This window comes from Sturnus vulgaris, chromosome 11 (assembly GCF_052056855.1).
Source record: "Sturnus vulgaris isolate bStuVul1 chromosome 11, bStuVul1.hap1, whole genome shotgun sequence".
In the NCBI taxonomy this organism is placed as follows: domain Eukaryota; kingdom Metazoa; phylum Chordata; class Aves; order Passeriformes; family Sturnidae; genus Sturnus; species Sturnus vulgaris.
Window position 1 is genome coordinate 10491071 of NC_142253.1, and position 13310 is coordinate 10504380.

The window sequence follows — 13310 nt, forward strand, 5'->3', positions numbered from 1 at the left end:
CACACCCCTTTCCCTTCCTGTCATTTCTAGCAGGCAACTGGGATCATTTGTACTAAGCTTTGTTGACAGAGGTAAAACAAAATAAAATTGACTACAGCATAATGCATTCAAAACAAAAATCTGGGCTTCCTTTTAACTTGTTAAACAAAAAGCCAGGATACAAACGCTTTTGGGAAATTCTAGGCCATGCCCCAATTGTCCTTTCTTCAGTTCCAGCTCCAAATGAGAGATTTGATAATGGTTTATTTTAAGATGTATGGAGTCAACCTCTGTGTCATGTCTCAAGCGTCCACATAGCACAGACATGCAAGACAGACACCATGCACACTGAAAAAGCAAGGAAAAGAAAGTCTGATACAGGATTCATGTCCAGGAGATGACAACACATCTGTAATTCTCCCTGTTGTGGAGAAGGGTCCAAGCTGGACTGAGGTTCTCAGACTTCCTGAGCAAACTGGTGGCACTGGTACCATCAGACTGTGCTGTGCCACTGACTTGTGGAGGTGTCACTGAGGTTACCACTGGCACTGCCTCTATACCAGCAACTGTGGACTGTGCTGGGGGTTCTGGGACACCCTGCCATCCATGTCCCCTTCTCCTCACTTCTGAAAGAGCTGAGTGGGGTCTGCAGATGGGAAGAGCTGACCCTTGCACTGCCAAAATTATCCTGGGGTTTAGGCAGCACCATCTCCCATCCCAAGCTGCCGTGTGAAGTTTGTCTCAGCTCTATTCAGTTGTGTTGGAGTCAAAATCATCAAGCATGAGCCTCCCACCAAAGAAAGTACATGACAGGCAAAAGAAAGCACAGAACACCTTGGTCCAGTCATGGTAAAATCTCACTTACCTGAGCTTGTGTCCTCACACTTTTCCTCCTCAGCCCCTCCTTACCATGCCAGGCTGGTCACTGTCCCTGGAGTAAACTCCATCTGACAGCTACCTTGCAGGCTGATGGCTTCACAGGGGACTCCAGGAGACCCACAGGTTGCCCTTTTGCCCTTGTTAACATCTGTATTATGAGCAACACTAATGGCAACATGACAAGCTGGAGATAGATGGATGTAAACAGACTCCCAGCAGCAGTCACAGGAGAATTATTTGCATCATTATCTCTTTCTTCATTACCTGCAAAGGATCAGGACATTTATATTTTTGACATGTGCTGCTGGTCAGTTTAGCAGATGCAGGTTTAATTCTTATCCTTTGTTGAAGAGAGGAAGAAGGATTGGAAAGGCTTGCCCTTGTTTATGGGAAGGCTCTAAAAGGCTGAAGGAAAGCTAAAGATCATCCCCAGCAGTGGTGCCAGTCTGTTTATAAGCTATGGGCACAAGAAGCAGAAACTCTCAGGTTAGAAATCAATCTTTTTCAAAAAGAGGGAAAACAGGTATTGGGGCAGCACATGTTACAGAAATCACATAGGAAGGTCAGTGGATGAACAGAAGAGCACATGGTACAACTGAACATGGGCTTCCTGCCAGTGTCCCAAGGTACTGAAGGGAGATTTATAGTGCCCAGGTGTGGGAGATGGCTAGGCAATATTCATTTTCCCAGAGTGACCAAAGACTTTTTGGCTGCTGTCAAGACCATCTCTTGGAGAGATCCATGGAGGAACATGCAGCTGGGAATTTCTCTGAATAGGAGCAGGCAAAGTGCAAGAGCTGCATGAACTGGAAAGAAGGATGGGCCATATCTCTGTCTTTAAAAATCAGACAGATATTTGGGTTATCCCCACATCCACAGAGTCACCACCCTCTCTGAGGCCTGTGTCATCTGGAGGACTTGAAACCAGAGATGAATGAAGAATATTCTCCTCAGGAATATTATTCATTATAACTATCTTTCCACTGCTGGAAGGATATTCTGCTGCTTGTAGGGATGGGATGTTGGGTGAGGAAGTGGCATGAAGCACAAGCAGTACATGAATGTGGGCTACCTGCATGGTAGAGCTGCTGGACAATCCAATGGAGGCAGGAGTTGGCTTGCAGGGCAGTACCTTGATATCAAACTCTACAGGACCAGAAGAGAGGGGAATTTTGGTTAAATCTCCAAGCAGGTCTCCCCCAGACACACAAGAGTGCTCAGCTGGAAGTCCAGAAGTAGAGCAAGCTGTGAAGGAAAGGTGCAGGGGTGAGCAAGGCTCCTGACTCACTCCAGAGTGTCAGCTGGGAGGAGAGTTCCCCTTTTGCACCCCGTGCAGTCCTTGGCCTCTGCAGGCTCCAGCCAGGCAGTGCCAGGGCTGCTGGCTCGGGTGGAATGGGCAGCTCTGTGCTGGAAGCTGGGCAGAGCCCAGCAGCTCATTAGGCACATTAGCTCATTAGGCCAAAGAGCATCTACAACAGGACATATGCTGGAATTCTGCTTGGCCTCTAAGCAAAAGCCACTGCTGATGGCTCTAAGAAGATACACAGAGGGTAAAACCCCACAGTCCAACCAAATTCTTCTCCTGTGGAGCCATACCATTCCTTGTGCCCCAATGCCCTTATTTCTTCACATAAGAAGCTGCAGACTAATCCTGCAGTATATATTAACACAGTCTCTTATAGTTTTCTGATCCTAAAGGCACCACTGTATTTTTCAGGTGACATGTCTAATACAGGTAGTGTTACATTCCAGCAGTATCCCAACATGACTCCAAAGATCTCCCCAGAAACATAAAACCTGCTTAGAAACAAATTGCCCAACTCTGTCACCAGTAAAAAAATCCCATGGAACCAGACCCAGCAAGGAATTAAAACAACATGCCACGTGATACAATTACTTATTTTTATGGAGTCAAGCCATCTGGTTGTTTGTTTTTTTTCAGGCATTTCTTTATAACAGATCTCATCCCTTCATACGTTTTTTCTTACTTAAAAAAAAAAAAATCACCAAACCTCAAAATCCAAAGTCCTGAGATTACACACAGGAAGGACTTGGAAAGTTCCACAGAGAAAACTCTATAAGAGCTGTTCTGTGCTTTTACAGAGGACCCCCAGGATTTTCTTCATTTAGATTTATGAAAGGACCAGCATATTGATTATGTAACTGCCATCTGAAGTTTAATAATATATAGAAGAAGTAAATGGAACTGCTGAGGAATTTAACTTGCCTATAAATAGAGAGTGGCATCCCCATTAATTCATTAAAGGTATATGGGAAGTGTAACATATTCCAATTAACATTTCATAAGATGGTTGTAGCTTGTTAGTTATGAACCAACATTTGTCATTTTCTTTTTAGAGCAATTAAATGATATCCAATTCCCTTGGCAGGCTGGAGCTGTCTCCTTTGATAGCTTTCAAAGTTTCTAGAGAGGATACATACAAAAGGTAAAGAGGTTCCTATTTTGCTGCTTTTTCTCTTTCTTTTTCTTTTTTCTTTTTCCTTTTCTTTTTCTTTCTCTGTTTCTTTTTCTTCCTCCCCTTCCTTTTTTTCTCCCCTCACTCTTTCTCTCTGCCAATCAGAAAACATTTTTCATCCTGAATGGGCTTATTCACCCATCGTTCAGTTAAATAACCACTAGCTAGATATATCTTGCTTAAGCACAACAACTGGCCTGGTACCAGATGAGCTTGATATTTATTTAACAAACAGTGCTGTCTTCGTAGATCTAAATTAGAGCCTTATTTGAAATACTTAAAGTTTACCCATTACTGTTTGCCCTCAGTGAAAATCCAAGTTCTGGTTACGTCCCTGCTCACTAGGATTAGAACTGTCACAATATTTATTTAACAGGAGGAGGCATGCTAAGCCATGCTGCAAACATTGCTGTGCCAATAGGAAGAGGAACTTACTGCTTTTTACAGTGTTTCTTTCTCTGCATGAGCTCTCTCTGCATCCCTCCCTCTTTCCTCTTCTTCCTGCTGTCCCCATGTTCTCCTGCCCCACCAGCCCCTCCACATGCCCTCTCCCACAGATGGCATTTCTATTGTCCACAGAATGATTCTGGTGGAAAAATATGTTTGAAAAACATATGGGATTGGTGCTGATGGAGGGAAGGAGGGCAATGCATGGCCTGTCCCCTCCTCTCCTGGTGTTCCTTGTGTCCCAAACTGCACTGATCAATGCAATGGACATGTGGTAGGGCACAGTCCTGGCCTCTTGACTCCTCATCCTCCTTGGTGAAACTCATGCTGCACCACAAACTGCCTCCAGCTGGGAGACACGTGTCCCTCAGTCATTAGTTCAGGTTATTTCCCACAGCAGCAAGGCCAGGTGCACTTTGGGTCTTTTCCCATCTAGTTGTGAAAATGTAAGCTGTGGGGGGAGAGGGATATTGTTCTTCTGTTTCACTGGGTGATGCAAATTCCCATTCCCCACAGGGAATGGATGAACAAATACCCTCGGTACAAGTGCTAGGATAGCCTGGTAATTTCCCCTTCTTTTTGCAATACAAAGTACAGATCCCTCCCTCCAGTCTGCAAAGCCTGCTGAATTTCTGGAGCTCAGCAAAGAGAGGGGTGGTTTCATATCTCCAGCCCTCTAGAAAGACAACAGAAAAAGGGAAGGAAAAGCAGCAGTGAAAAGGTAGGAGGAAGACTGTGGTAAGCAGTATACATGGTTTTTATGCTGATAATTATGAAAGAACAAAGTTGCTACCTCAAGAAGTTAGTATTTTCAGCCTGATTTCCTCAGCAATCATTCTGTCAGTTCTCCTTTAATAACTTTTGAACTAGGTGGCCAATTTCAATCAGACTTGACAGACAGATGGAATTCTGAGTGGTACAAAGTTCTTGCTGGATTCATGGTGTTGGTGCTGTGTTGAGCACAGAGGGCACAGCTCCCCACTGAAGGAGCAGTCCAGGAGGGCTGCACAGGAGCCCTCTGTGCAGGGCAGGATCACCCTGTGTGATGTCAGCACCTGGGACCACCCCAGGTAGGGATGTTTCAGATTTCTGAACCCCAAGTGAACTCTGGATCTCCAGAAAGAGGAGAGGGTAGGGCAGGGGGAGAGAGAGGGCTTGCCAGGTGTCCTTTGGGACAGATGCATCACTGTACAGGATAAAGAAGACCTCCAGGGAACACCCTAGGCTTTTCAGAAAGGGCTGAAAAGGGGAAAAGTAAACCCTACAGATACAGCACAACAAAAACCAGGAATGAAGGAAACACTGCCATTCAGTCTACTAAAAGAATAACGAGGAAAGCAAGTCCAACTGCTTCCAGCTAACCCATCCCAGCCTCTGGGTGAGGAACACTCCATTCAAGGACTGAATTCCAGAGCCAACAGACTTGTAACAGTCAATTATCGTTTCAACTACAGATGGGAAAACCTGATAAAATGAGTCCTGTGTGGACAGGGTATTGAAATAGAGCTTGGGAAGGGATTGCAGCCAGAGATTAGTGGCCATAAATACATCAAAAGCAAAGGACTTTAAGACACATGCATAGCACCACCATTTATAAACTGCCATGTGTCCCAATTCATACCTCACCATTCATGGGCAGGCTGCACAACTCAGGCACAGACTCTTTATGAAGAAAGACCCTTTTCCTTAAAGGTTACTGCAGCTTTCAGAAACTGCAGTGGTTTTTTGTTTGGGTATTTTTTTCCCAAGGCCAACCAAAAAAAAAGGGAAAAAAAGCATCTGTGCCTATTAAGATGTTTCTCATCTGGTGTGCTAGAGTTAACTCTGCGTCTGCATCTTCATCAACAATGCAACATCTCTTACACCAATTTGATTTTACCTTGTCTGGGAGATGAAAGCAATTTATAAGTTTCAAAGAGCACTCTCTGGCTGGGATCCAAACACAGGAGTGTAGTGCTGAAAAGAGAATTGCTGGAGACTTTCATGTCTGGCATATGGTGTGCTAGTTTCCTTTCTAATCTGGGTAATGAAGGTCAGGAGGAAGTGCTGAGTTGGTTGTGTTGGCCAAGGCGTTTGATGACCTGCTCACACCAGTGGGGATTTCAAACCCTGACCAATGTGAACTTGCAAAAGGAAATCTAACCACTCACTACACTGAAAACCTGGAAATATGTATTTTCCTCCTCATTTCTGAATACATTTTTCTGGAGAAGACAAAAGTCATGACTGGGCTGCAGCAATGGAAGATTTCTACAGGCTATGCCACATGGGGCTTTTCGGTAGTGCACCTGGTGGATCCCACTAGCATCTGTGACTAATTGAGAAGATAAATCCATTTTGCTGGAGTGGTTTAGATTTCCAAAAGTCCTTCAGTCTATTCCAGCTGAGCTGATTAGAGTCCAGCTCACTGGGAGTCATTACTGTCAATCCCACCAGCTGGCCTGAATTTTGCAAGGAGAAAAAAGCAAGAAAAATGCATTAAAAATGAATAAATCTATATTTCATGACTTATGCAAGCTGATTTTCCCCAAAGGGGGTCCTATTCCTAACATCATCACATCTTTGTGATGCTCCTGCATGGCTTGGCTTGCTCATGGATCTCCTTCAAAAAGAGAAGAAGTATTTCAAGAGTTAAATGTCATCATCAATGAAATTAAGAGCATTTTAGATATAGATGAGATAAGGGCACATACAGCCTCTGGATATAGACACATATAGAGGTAATGAATTCAATATCTAATGCAAGATCTAAATTCTTGCATTCAGCCAAGTTATATTTATCACAGACTCTGCTTCTTAGAGTACAGTCATAGCTGGAGCATGATTAGAAGTGCAGTTCATTTCGGTTACCTCAGACTACTTAACAATTGTATTTGCTGTAGATTTTGCTCATCTGCCAGTTCCAGGATTTTTCAGGATCCCTGTCACTCGTTTTGCAAATTGAAAAAAGAGTCAGCACCTTTGGAGGTGATCATGCTGCCTGGGAGCTTGTGTTTGGATAAACCCCCACATCTTCCCTCCACCTCAGATATTTCTTGCTAGTCCATCTGAGGGACTGTCCCACTGCAGACAGGTGAGCCTCCATCAAGCCATGGAAAAGGGTCACAATTTTTGTCACTCAATTTTCCTTTTTTCTTGTTTCCTTTTCCCTCTAGTAGTTTATTTAAGCCCAGAGAAAGAGCTTCGTCCCTAGCTCATGTAGAGTTCTGATGTATGCAAATCCTCCTTGTGCTCCCATGGCCCATTTTTTTTCTCCTTCTTTCCTTTTAATTCTAGATTTGAAAATAAAATGCGAGCTGGCTGCACAGAGATCTCTCATGTGTGCAACTTCCAATTGTGGCAAATTGGAACTGTCGATGCAAGCAGCTCAGATTTATTTATATATTTAAGAGGAAGGAGGGAGGAGAGGGAAAGGGAGGGGGAGATGCTCATGGTGGAAAGGAAAAAGAAAAATAACAGATCCAAGCAAAAAGGGATTTGAATCTCAAATACTGCTCCCTGGCCCATATTACCCAAATCCCTCCAGTCTTGTCCATGGCTGCCTCTTGCCTAGTTAAAAACAACAGGCAAAAGATCAAAAACAATTTTTTCCCCCACAACACTAAGAGTTGTTGAGTTTTGCAGATGCCATTAGGCAACCAAAGTCTAACACCGAGACTGATGCAATTAATACTTGGTGCTTCAAAACATTAGCATAGCTATTTATATAAATTAGTAACCTTAAGCCCAGGCGGTAGCATTATTACAGCATTACTAATTAAATCACAATAAGCTTAGTTTGCAGTACTATTAATTATGAAGCTGACATAGTGATATTGGAGATCTGATTGGCCTATTGTCAGTCATTACCCGATCAGTAATGAACCAGACAGGCAATGAAAATCAAAGCTGAGGCTCCAGCAGTGCTGTTCCCAGCTCCTGGGAAGAAGGGACACCATTCCAGCAGAGGAAGCATCAGCATCCTCCATCACAACAGGCAGGCAGCAGGAGCAGAGCCTGGGGCTGTGGGGAGGTGTGTGGGGCAAGTTTTCTCCTGCTTTGTCTGCAGCCCTCAGACCCAGGAGGAAAAGTTACTCATTCTTATGGCTAAAGAAGAGGGCATGGACCTCTTTTGTGAGAGGAAGTGAATAAAGCTTTGTCACCTCCAGTGGAGTCTCCGATTGGAGTGATTAGAGAATAGCCTTCAGGGATTTCTTCATGGCTAGGTTAGTATAGGGAAGAACATTGATGGGGCCAGTCTGTTGTGGGCACCTCTGTGATAATTTATAAAGGGCTTTTCATGAAGACCTGTCCAAATGTCTTTTTTAATGGAAAGGGCAGCAGGAAAAAGCCACCATGTCAGGGAAGTGAAATTCAGGCTGATGTGCCCACTGGCAGGGGGATAGGGTGTCAGCACCAACGCAGGGGTGCAAACGGGGAGCAGAGGCTGTAGGGCTTTACACTGGTTGTGTTCCCCACTGAGCACAACACAGTCTGCCAGTGCTGGGGCAGAGGAAAGGCAGAGGTTGAAGGAGGCTGAAGAGAAGAACTTCAAGGTCAGGAAGCTACCAACCTCATAGGCTGGACCTACCTAGTCCAACCTAGTTAATTCTGTGATCCTGTGAACACAACTTAGTCTGAATTTGCCCATCTTAAACATTACAGTAAGAGACAGAACAACGATATCTGCACACCAATCCTGGCCTCTGCTTTAGGTAGAAGATGATGAGTTTACCCAGAACAAGAGGTTTGTCCTGGGAAACCCTAAAAAGTGCTTCTTTCAGAGTTGTTTGGTGTTTCATTGTTCCAGCAAGACACCTAGCCATGGTACTCCTCCTGTGTTACAGCAGTTCTCCTGCACAGCCAGAGATTCTTGGAGCAAAGAACCCATAAAACAGCAGGAATACACTCAGTGACAGCCTGTGCATGTTTCATTAAAGTAAGAGCAAATGATTGACAGGTATCAGTTCTGTCTGCACCTGCCTCTCGTTTCCTGATGGACCTAAAATGAAATGTATGCCATAGAAATGGAAGTAAGCCAGCTGTCTTCCACTCCTGTTATCCACAACGACTCAAAGCAATAAAACACTCAGAGTTTGGGAGCAGGAGGGCAGATCCTTCCCCTGATTCAGTTATCACCTCAACTTCTGCCCACAAAAGGGAACCTCTTCTGAAAAACAAAGCAAAACAGTAATTCAGGCAGGGGGGAAATTATCATGGAAAGATCTGGTAGCATGGAAAGATCTGCTCATCTGATGGAATTGAAGAGAGGACAAGGTCCTGAGAAATTGGGGATCACCACTGGCCATTGGAGAGATGGCAGATACCAGCCCTCACTGCCAGCTGACAGATTTCTCATCCATCTCCAGCCTAAGGGAGGCTTTTTCCCTCCTCTGAAGAAGGGCAGGGGGATGCTGCAGGTTGTATTTTTACTCCACACTGCTTAATGTGTGATGGGCAGTGTCAGAAGCTGCTCTGTGCTCACAAGCCAGATCTTGCTGGAACCTCCTCTCAGCATCAGTCTTAAAACACTGACCGGCACCAACAACAGAGAAAGAAAACCTTGGTCTATACAAAGGAAAACACCAAGAAAATGCAATCCCTAAATTAAACAGCACAAAGCTCTCAGGACACGTCTCAAGATGTAAGTCCCTTTACTTTCTAAGACCACAGAGCTGACAGGGATTTTCTTCATGCTGCAGCATGTAGGTCTACAGCTACATGTTCAGGGGAGCACAGCACTGTCTGCCATAAATTACATGCTCTTTCAAGAGTGCCCTGGATTCTCCACCAGCTGAGGTTGTGACCCTTCTTATGCCTTGATGAAAGAGTTCCTGGAGCCACAACCCCAAATCCATGGGTATTTTGCAAGGATTAGGCTCTTCACACTAGCTACAAAGGAAAGGATGGATACACTCCTTCCCTAGGTACTGACTTGTCAAGGCTTGTGTTCCTGCTGTTGCATAGGTCAGCAGATGGCACTGCTACATTTAGACTTACAGGGTTTTTTTTCTTCTTCTTAACGTGCAAATGTGTCTTTTTCTAGGAGAAATGCTGCATTGCTGTACTGCCTTCTCATTGCTGTTTGACTGCTCAAAGTCCAGTGCTCCCCATTGCTCACTGCCCCCGACCACAAGCTGCTGTTGGAAACTGGTGATGGTGGGACAGGTTGGAACTGGGGACTCTCTACAGGTTGGATTTGGACAAGTCTGTTCCAGGGCAAGTAGAAAGACTATTATTATTAGATTATGCTCAGTTTCTACAGTGCAGAATTACCACTTAAAAAGGTGTGCAGTAACAGTGGCAGTACTTTCAGCATTTCAGGGTGCTGAGATGATGCTTAGGAATAGCTGTGGTGGCTCAATTCCCCCTAGACCAACATCTGATCTTCTAGCAGTGGCAATAAGGAGATGCTTAAGGAGCAATAAGTACAGGTGACCTGTCCCTTCAGGAGTGCCCCAGCCATTTTCACCCTGGGGTTATCTTGAGCTGGATGCAATATCTCTGCTGTGCCCTTATTCTCCTGAAACCCACCTTGCTGACAGCATCCAAAACATCCCTTAACAAGGAGCTTCACTGTCAAACAACCTGTTGTACGAAGAATACATCTTTTTTTTTGCTGGCTTTGAGCCGGGCCCCTGTTAGCTCCATTTGATGGTCTTGAGGATATTTAGCATTCAAGGGAGAGAGTGATCCCTCCTACTTTCTTTATGCCACTGACAGCTTTGTAGCCCCTTGTCACCAGCCATCAGTTGCTGAAGAAGCCAGAGCACGTGGAGGAGAGAGGGATGAGAAGCAAGGACAAGCTCAGACAGCAACGTGCAGCCTGAAACAGGGACCATGAGATGGTCTCAGCTCTCTACAGCTGCTCCTTCAGACAGGTTTTGTCCTATCCCAACAGTGAGGCAGAGGATGGTCCTGGGGAAGATGGAGTTGCTCATCATAATCCATAAGGGAGGACAAGAAGCCACTTTGCTGGAAGGGTTGCCAGGCTGGCCCACAGCATGGCTCAGAGCCAGCACTGCTCAGAACATGAGGAGATGCCTGAAGACATTGGCAGGCATTCTAAGGAGGTAAAGACTGAGAGCAAAGAAGAGCAGGAATACTACAGGAGAGACTTAAGTAAATTTAGGCTTAATTTGAATGGGAAGACCCTGGAGGAATACCTGCTCTGGCAATCCCCAGACTGGGGCCAGAATCCAGAAGAAGCAGCTGCTTATCTAAGGCTGAGCTGGGAGCTGTCAGAGTCCAAGGAAGTTGGTAAGTAGCTATCAGTGAGCACCAAGAGCCCTTGAGGAGCAGGAACACTCCAAAGCAGCAAAGACAGTGCATTTGGAAGGAAGCCTCAGTCTCTTGATAAAATTTGTGTTCTTTCCACTTTATGGTCAAGGAGTTGCTTTTGCCCCAGAGAGCAGGGAAAGCCAGCTGCTCTCTGAGAGCTAGTGCAGGTGGTTGGGGAGAGTCAGGTGGCTGCAGACACAGCACACAGAGCTTTTCAGCAAGGCTGTTGCAGCACTGTGATGTGATTGATATGGGCATTCACAGTACCCAGTCTCACAGTAAGGTCCTTACGGCTAAAGTAAAATTCTAATAGAGCCCATCTCCCACACATGGTGGCCTCCTGAGGCATAAGGCTACTAACTGATTCTTGGTCTCCCAAGGGGAATTGCTCTGGAAGAAGCTATCTGAGGGCCTTTGCTGTGCACTCCTGGCAAGGTGAGTGAAACCTGGGTGTTGCCCTAAGCTCCCTGGATATCTCCTCAAGGGCTGTGGGAGCAGCACCCCAGGGAGATGCTGCTGTGCTCAGAAATACAGAAAGCAGAAACAAGGATTTAAAAGAGGAGAGAGAGGCCTTGGGAAGAGTGTAACAAAACACATCTCCAGACATCAGAAGGGTGAATATAAAAGATGGTTTGATCCAAGGCTGGGCAAAGGTACCATGCTAGGTGTGTGGGAAGAGACAAGACTGCATTTAAACAGCCCTACTGTGTCACTGCCACATGCCCAGGCAGACCCAGCAGCCCCACAGAACAAATAGCCAGCACTGCCTTGAAGCTTCTGTAGCTCTTAAAAACATCAAACACCATGACAGGCATGAAGTGCCAACAGCAAAGGGACACCCTTCAGCCCCTTGGATGGGGACAAAGTATTCTGCATAGCCAAACACATCCAAAGCTCCCTCCATTTCTTTGAAGGTCCTGCTTACCCTCTTGCACCACTTTCTATTTTAATTTGCAGATTACAGGAGAAGGAAGGAGTGCAGGAGTCAAAGGATTCTGTCAGGCTGTGTTGAAAGCAGCAGCAGCCGCTGTAGCAGCAGGCAGACCACAATCAGAAATGACCTCACCAAGCTGCTCATCTTTGTGCATTTTCATTCCTGGCAAAAGCCCTGCCAAGCCAGAGAGTTCTCTGAACACACCAGGCAAGAGCATCCACCCACAGGAGGAACTCGCCATCACTGCAGCTGCTCATTAGAACTGGGAGAGGAGGCTGAGCCCAGAACTCAGGATTGTTTTTAAGCACCCTGGGCAGATCTTAGAAAACACAAGGTGGGCATAAAAACATGCACTGTGATTTCATAGATGATTACAGTTCTGAATCAGGCTGCTGAAGGAAGGAAGGCAGGAGCTGTGATATTAAATGAAAGGCTGCACAGAGAACCATTGCTGAGCAGGAATAGTTTTAGGGTACCTGGAAGGCATCACTGTTTTTAATCCTTGCAAGAGATTTTTACAAGAAACAAGATGTTGCTTTGCTTTGTTTTGTTCTCCCTTGAGATGAGATTCAGATGCAATGCTGGAATACAGATTTCACCCTGCCTGGCATTTTGGGCAATCTCTTATCAAAACTCCACAGGTATTGAGGACTGGATCCTGATTTGGACCTTACTGCCCAGATATGAACTTAGAGTGGGTTTGGAATTAGGTTTGGTTTGGTGCCAGCCCTTACACAAAGGGAATCATGGAGGTTGGCAAATACAGTCCAAAAACCCCGGAAAGACACCAGCTTAATACAGATACAGATTCAAGCTCATCTTGGACTCTGAGACATTGAAAATAGTGTGTAAAACAACTCCAGTATTGTTTGACAGAAGATGGAAATGGTGAAGAAAATGTCAAAAGCAGATTGAAACTGGAAGCCAATTCTCTAGAAAGCAGACAAAAAAGAGAATTTGGAGGACAAAGAGCTGAATATTGGAGTCTTACAGCAAGCAGTGACTGTGCTCATGCCATGAGTTCTGTGTCTCCAGTCCTGACTTCCCACTCATCCAGAACAGGGGACTGTTTAGGGCACACAATGCTGGCTTCCCCCTTGTCCATATACCTTTACAGACTGAGCTTCCCAGGGAACTGGGGGTCTCCTGGGTCCCATAGCTTGAATTATTCCAATGTGAGAACACCAATCCTCAGCAAAGACAAGCCCAGACAAGCTGTGATGCCCTAGAGCACATTACTTGATCAAAAGATTACTAAAATTGTACTGGATAGGAGACAGGCATTGGCAAGGTAGCATCCAGCTTTTGACAAAATCATGGATAAACTGATGTTG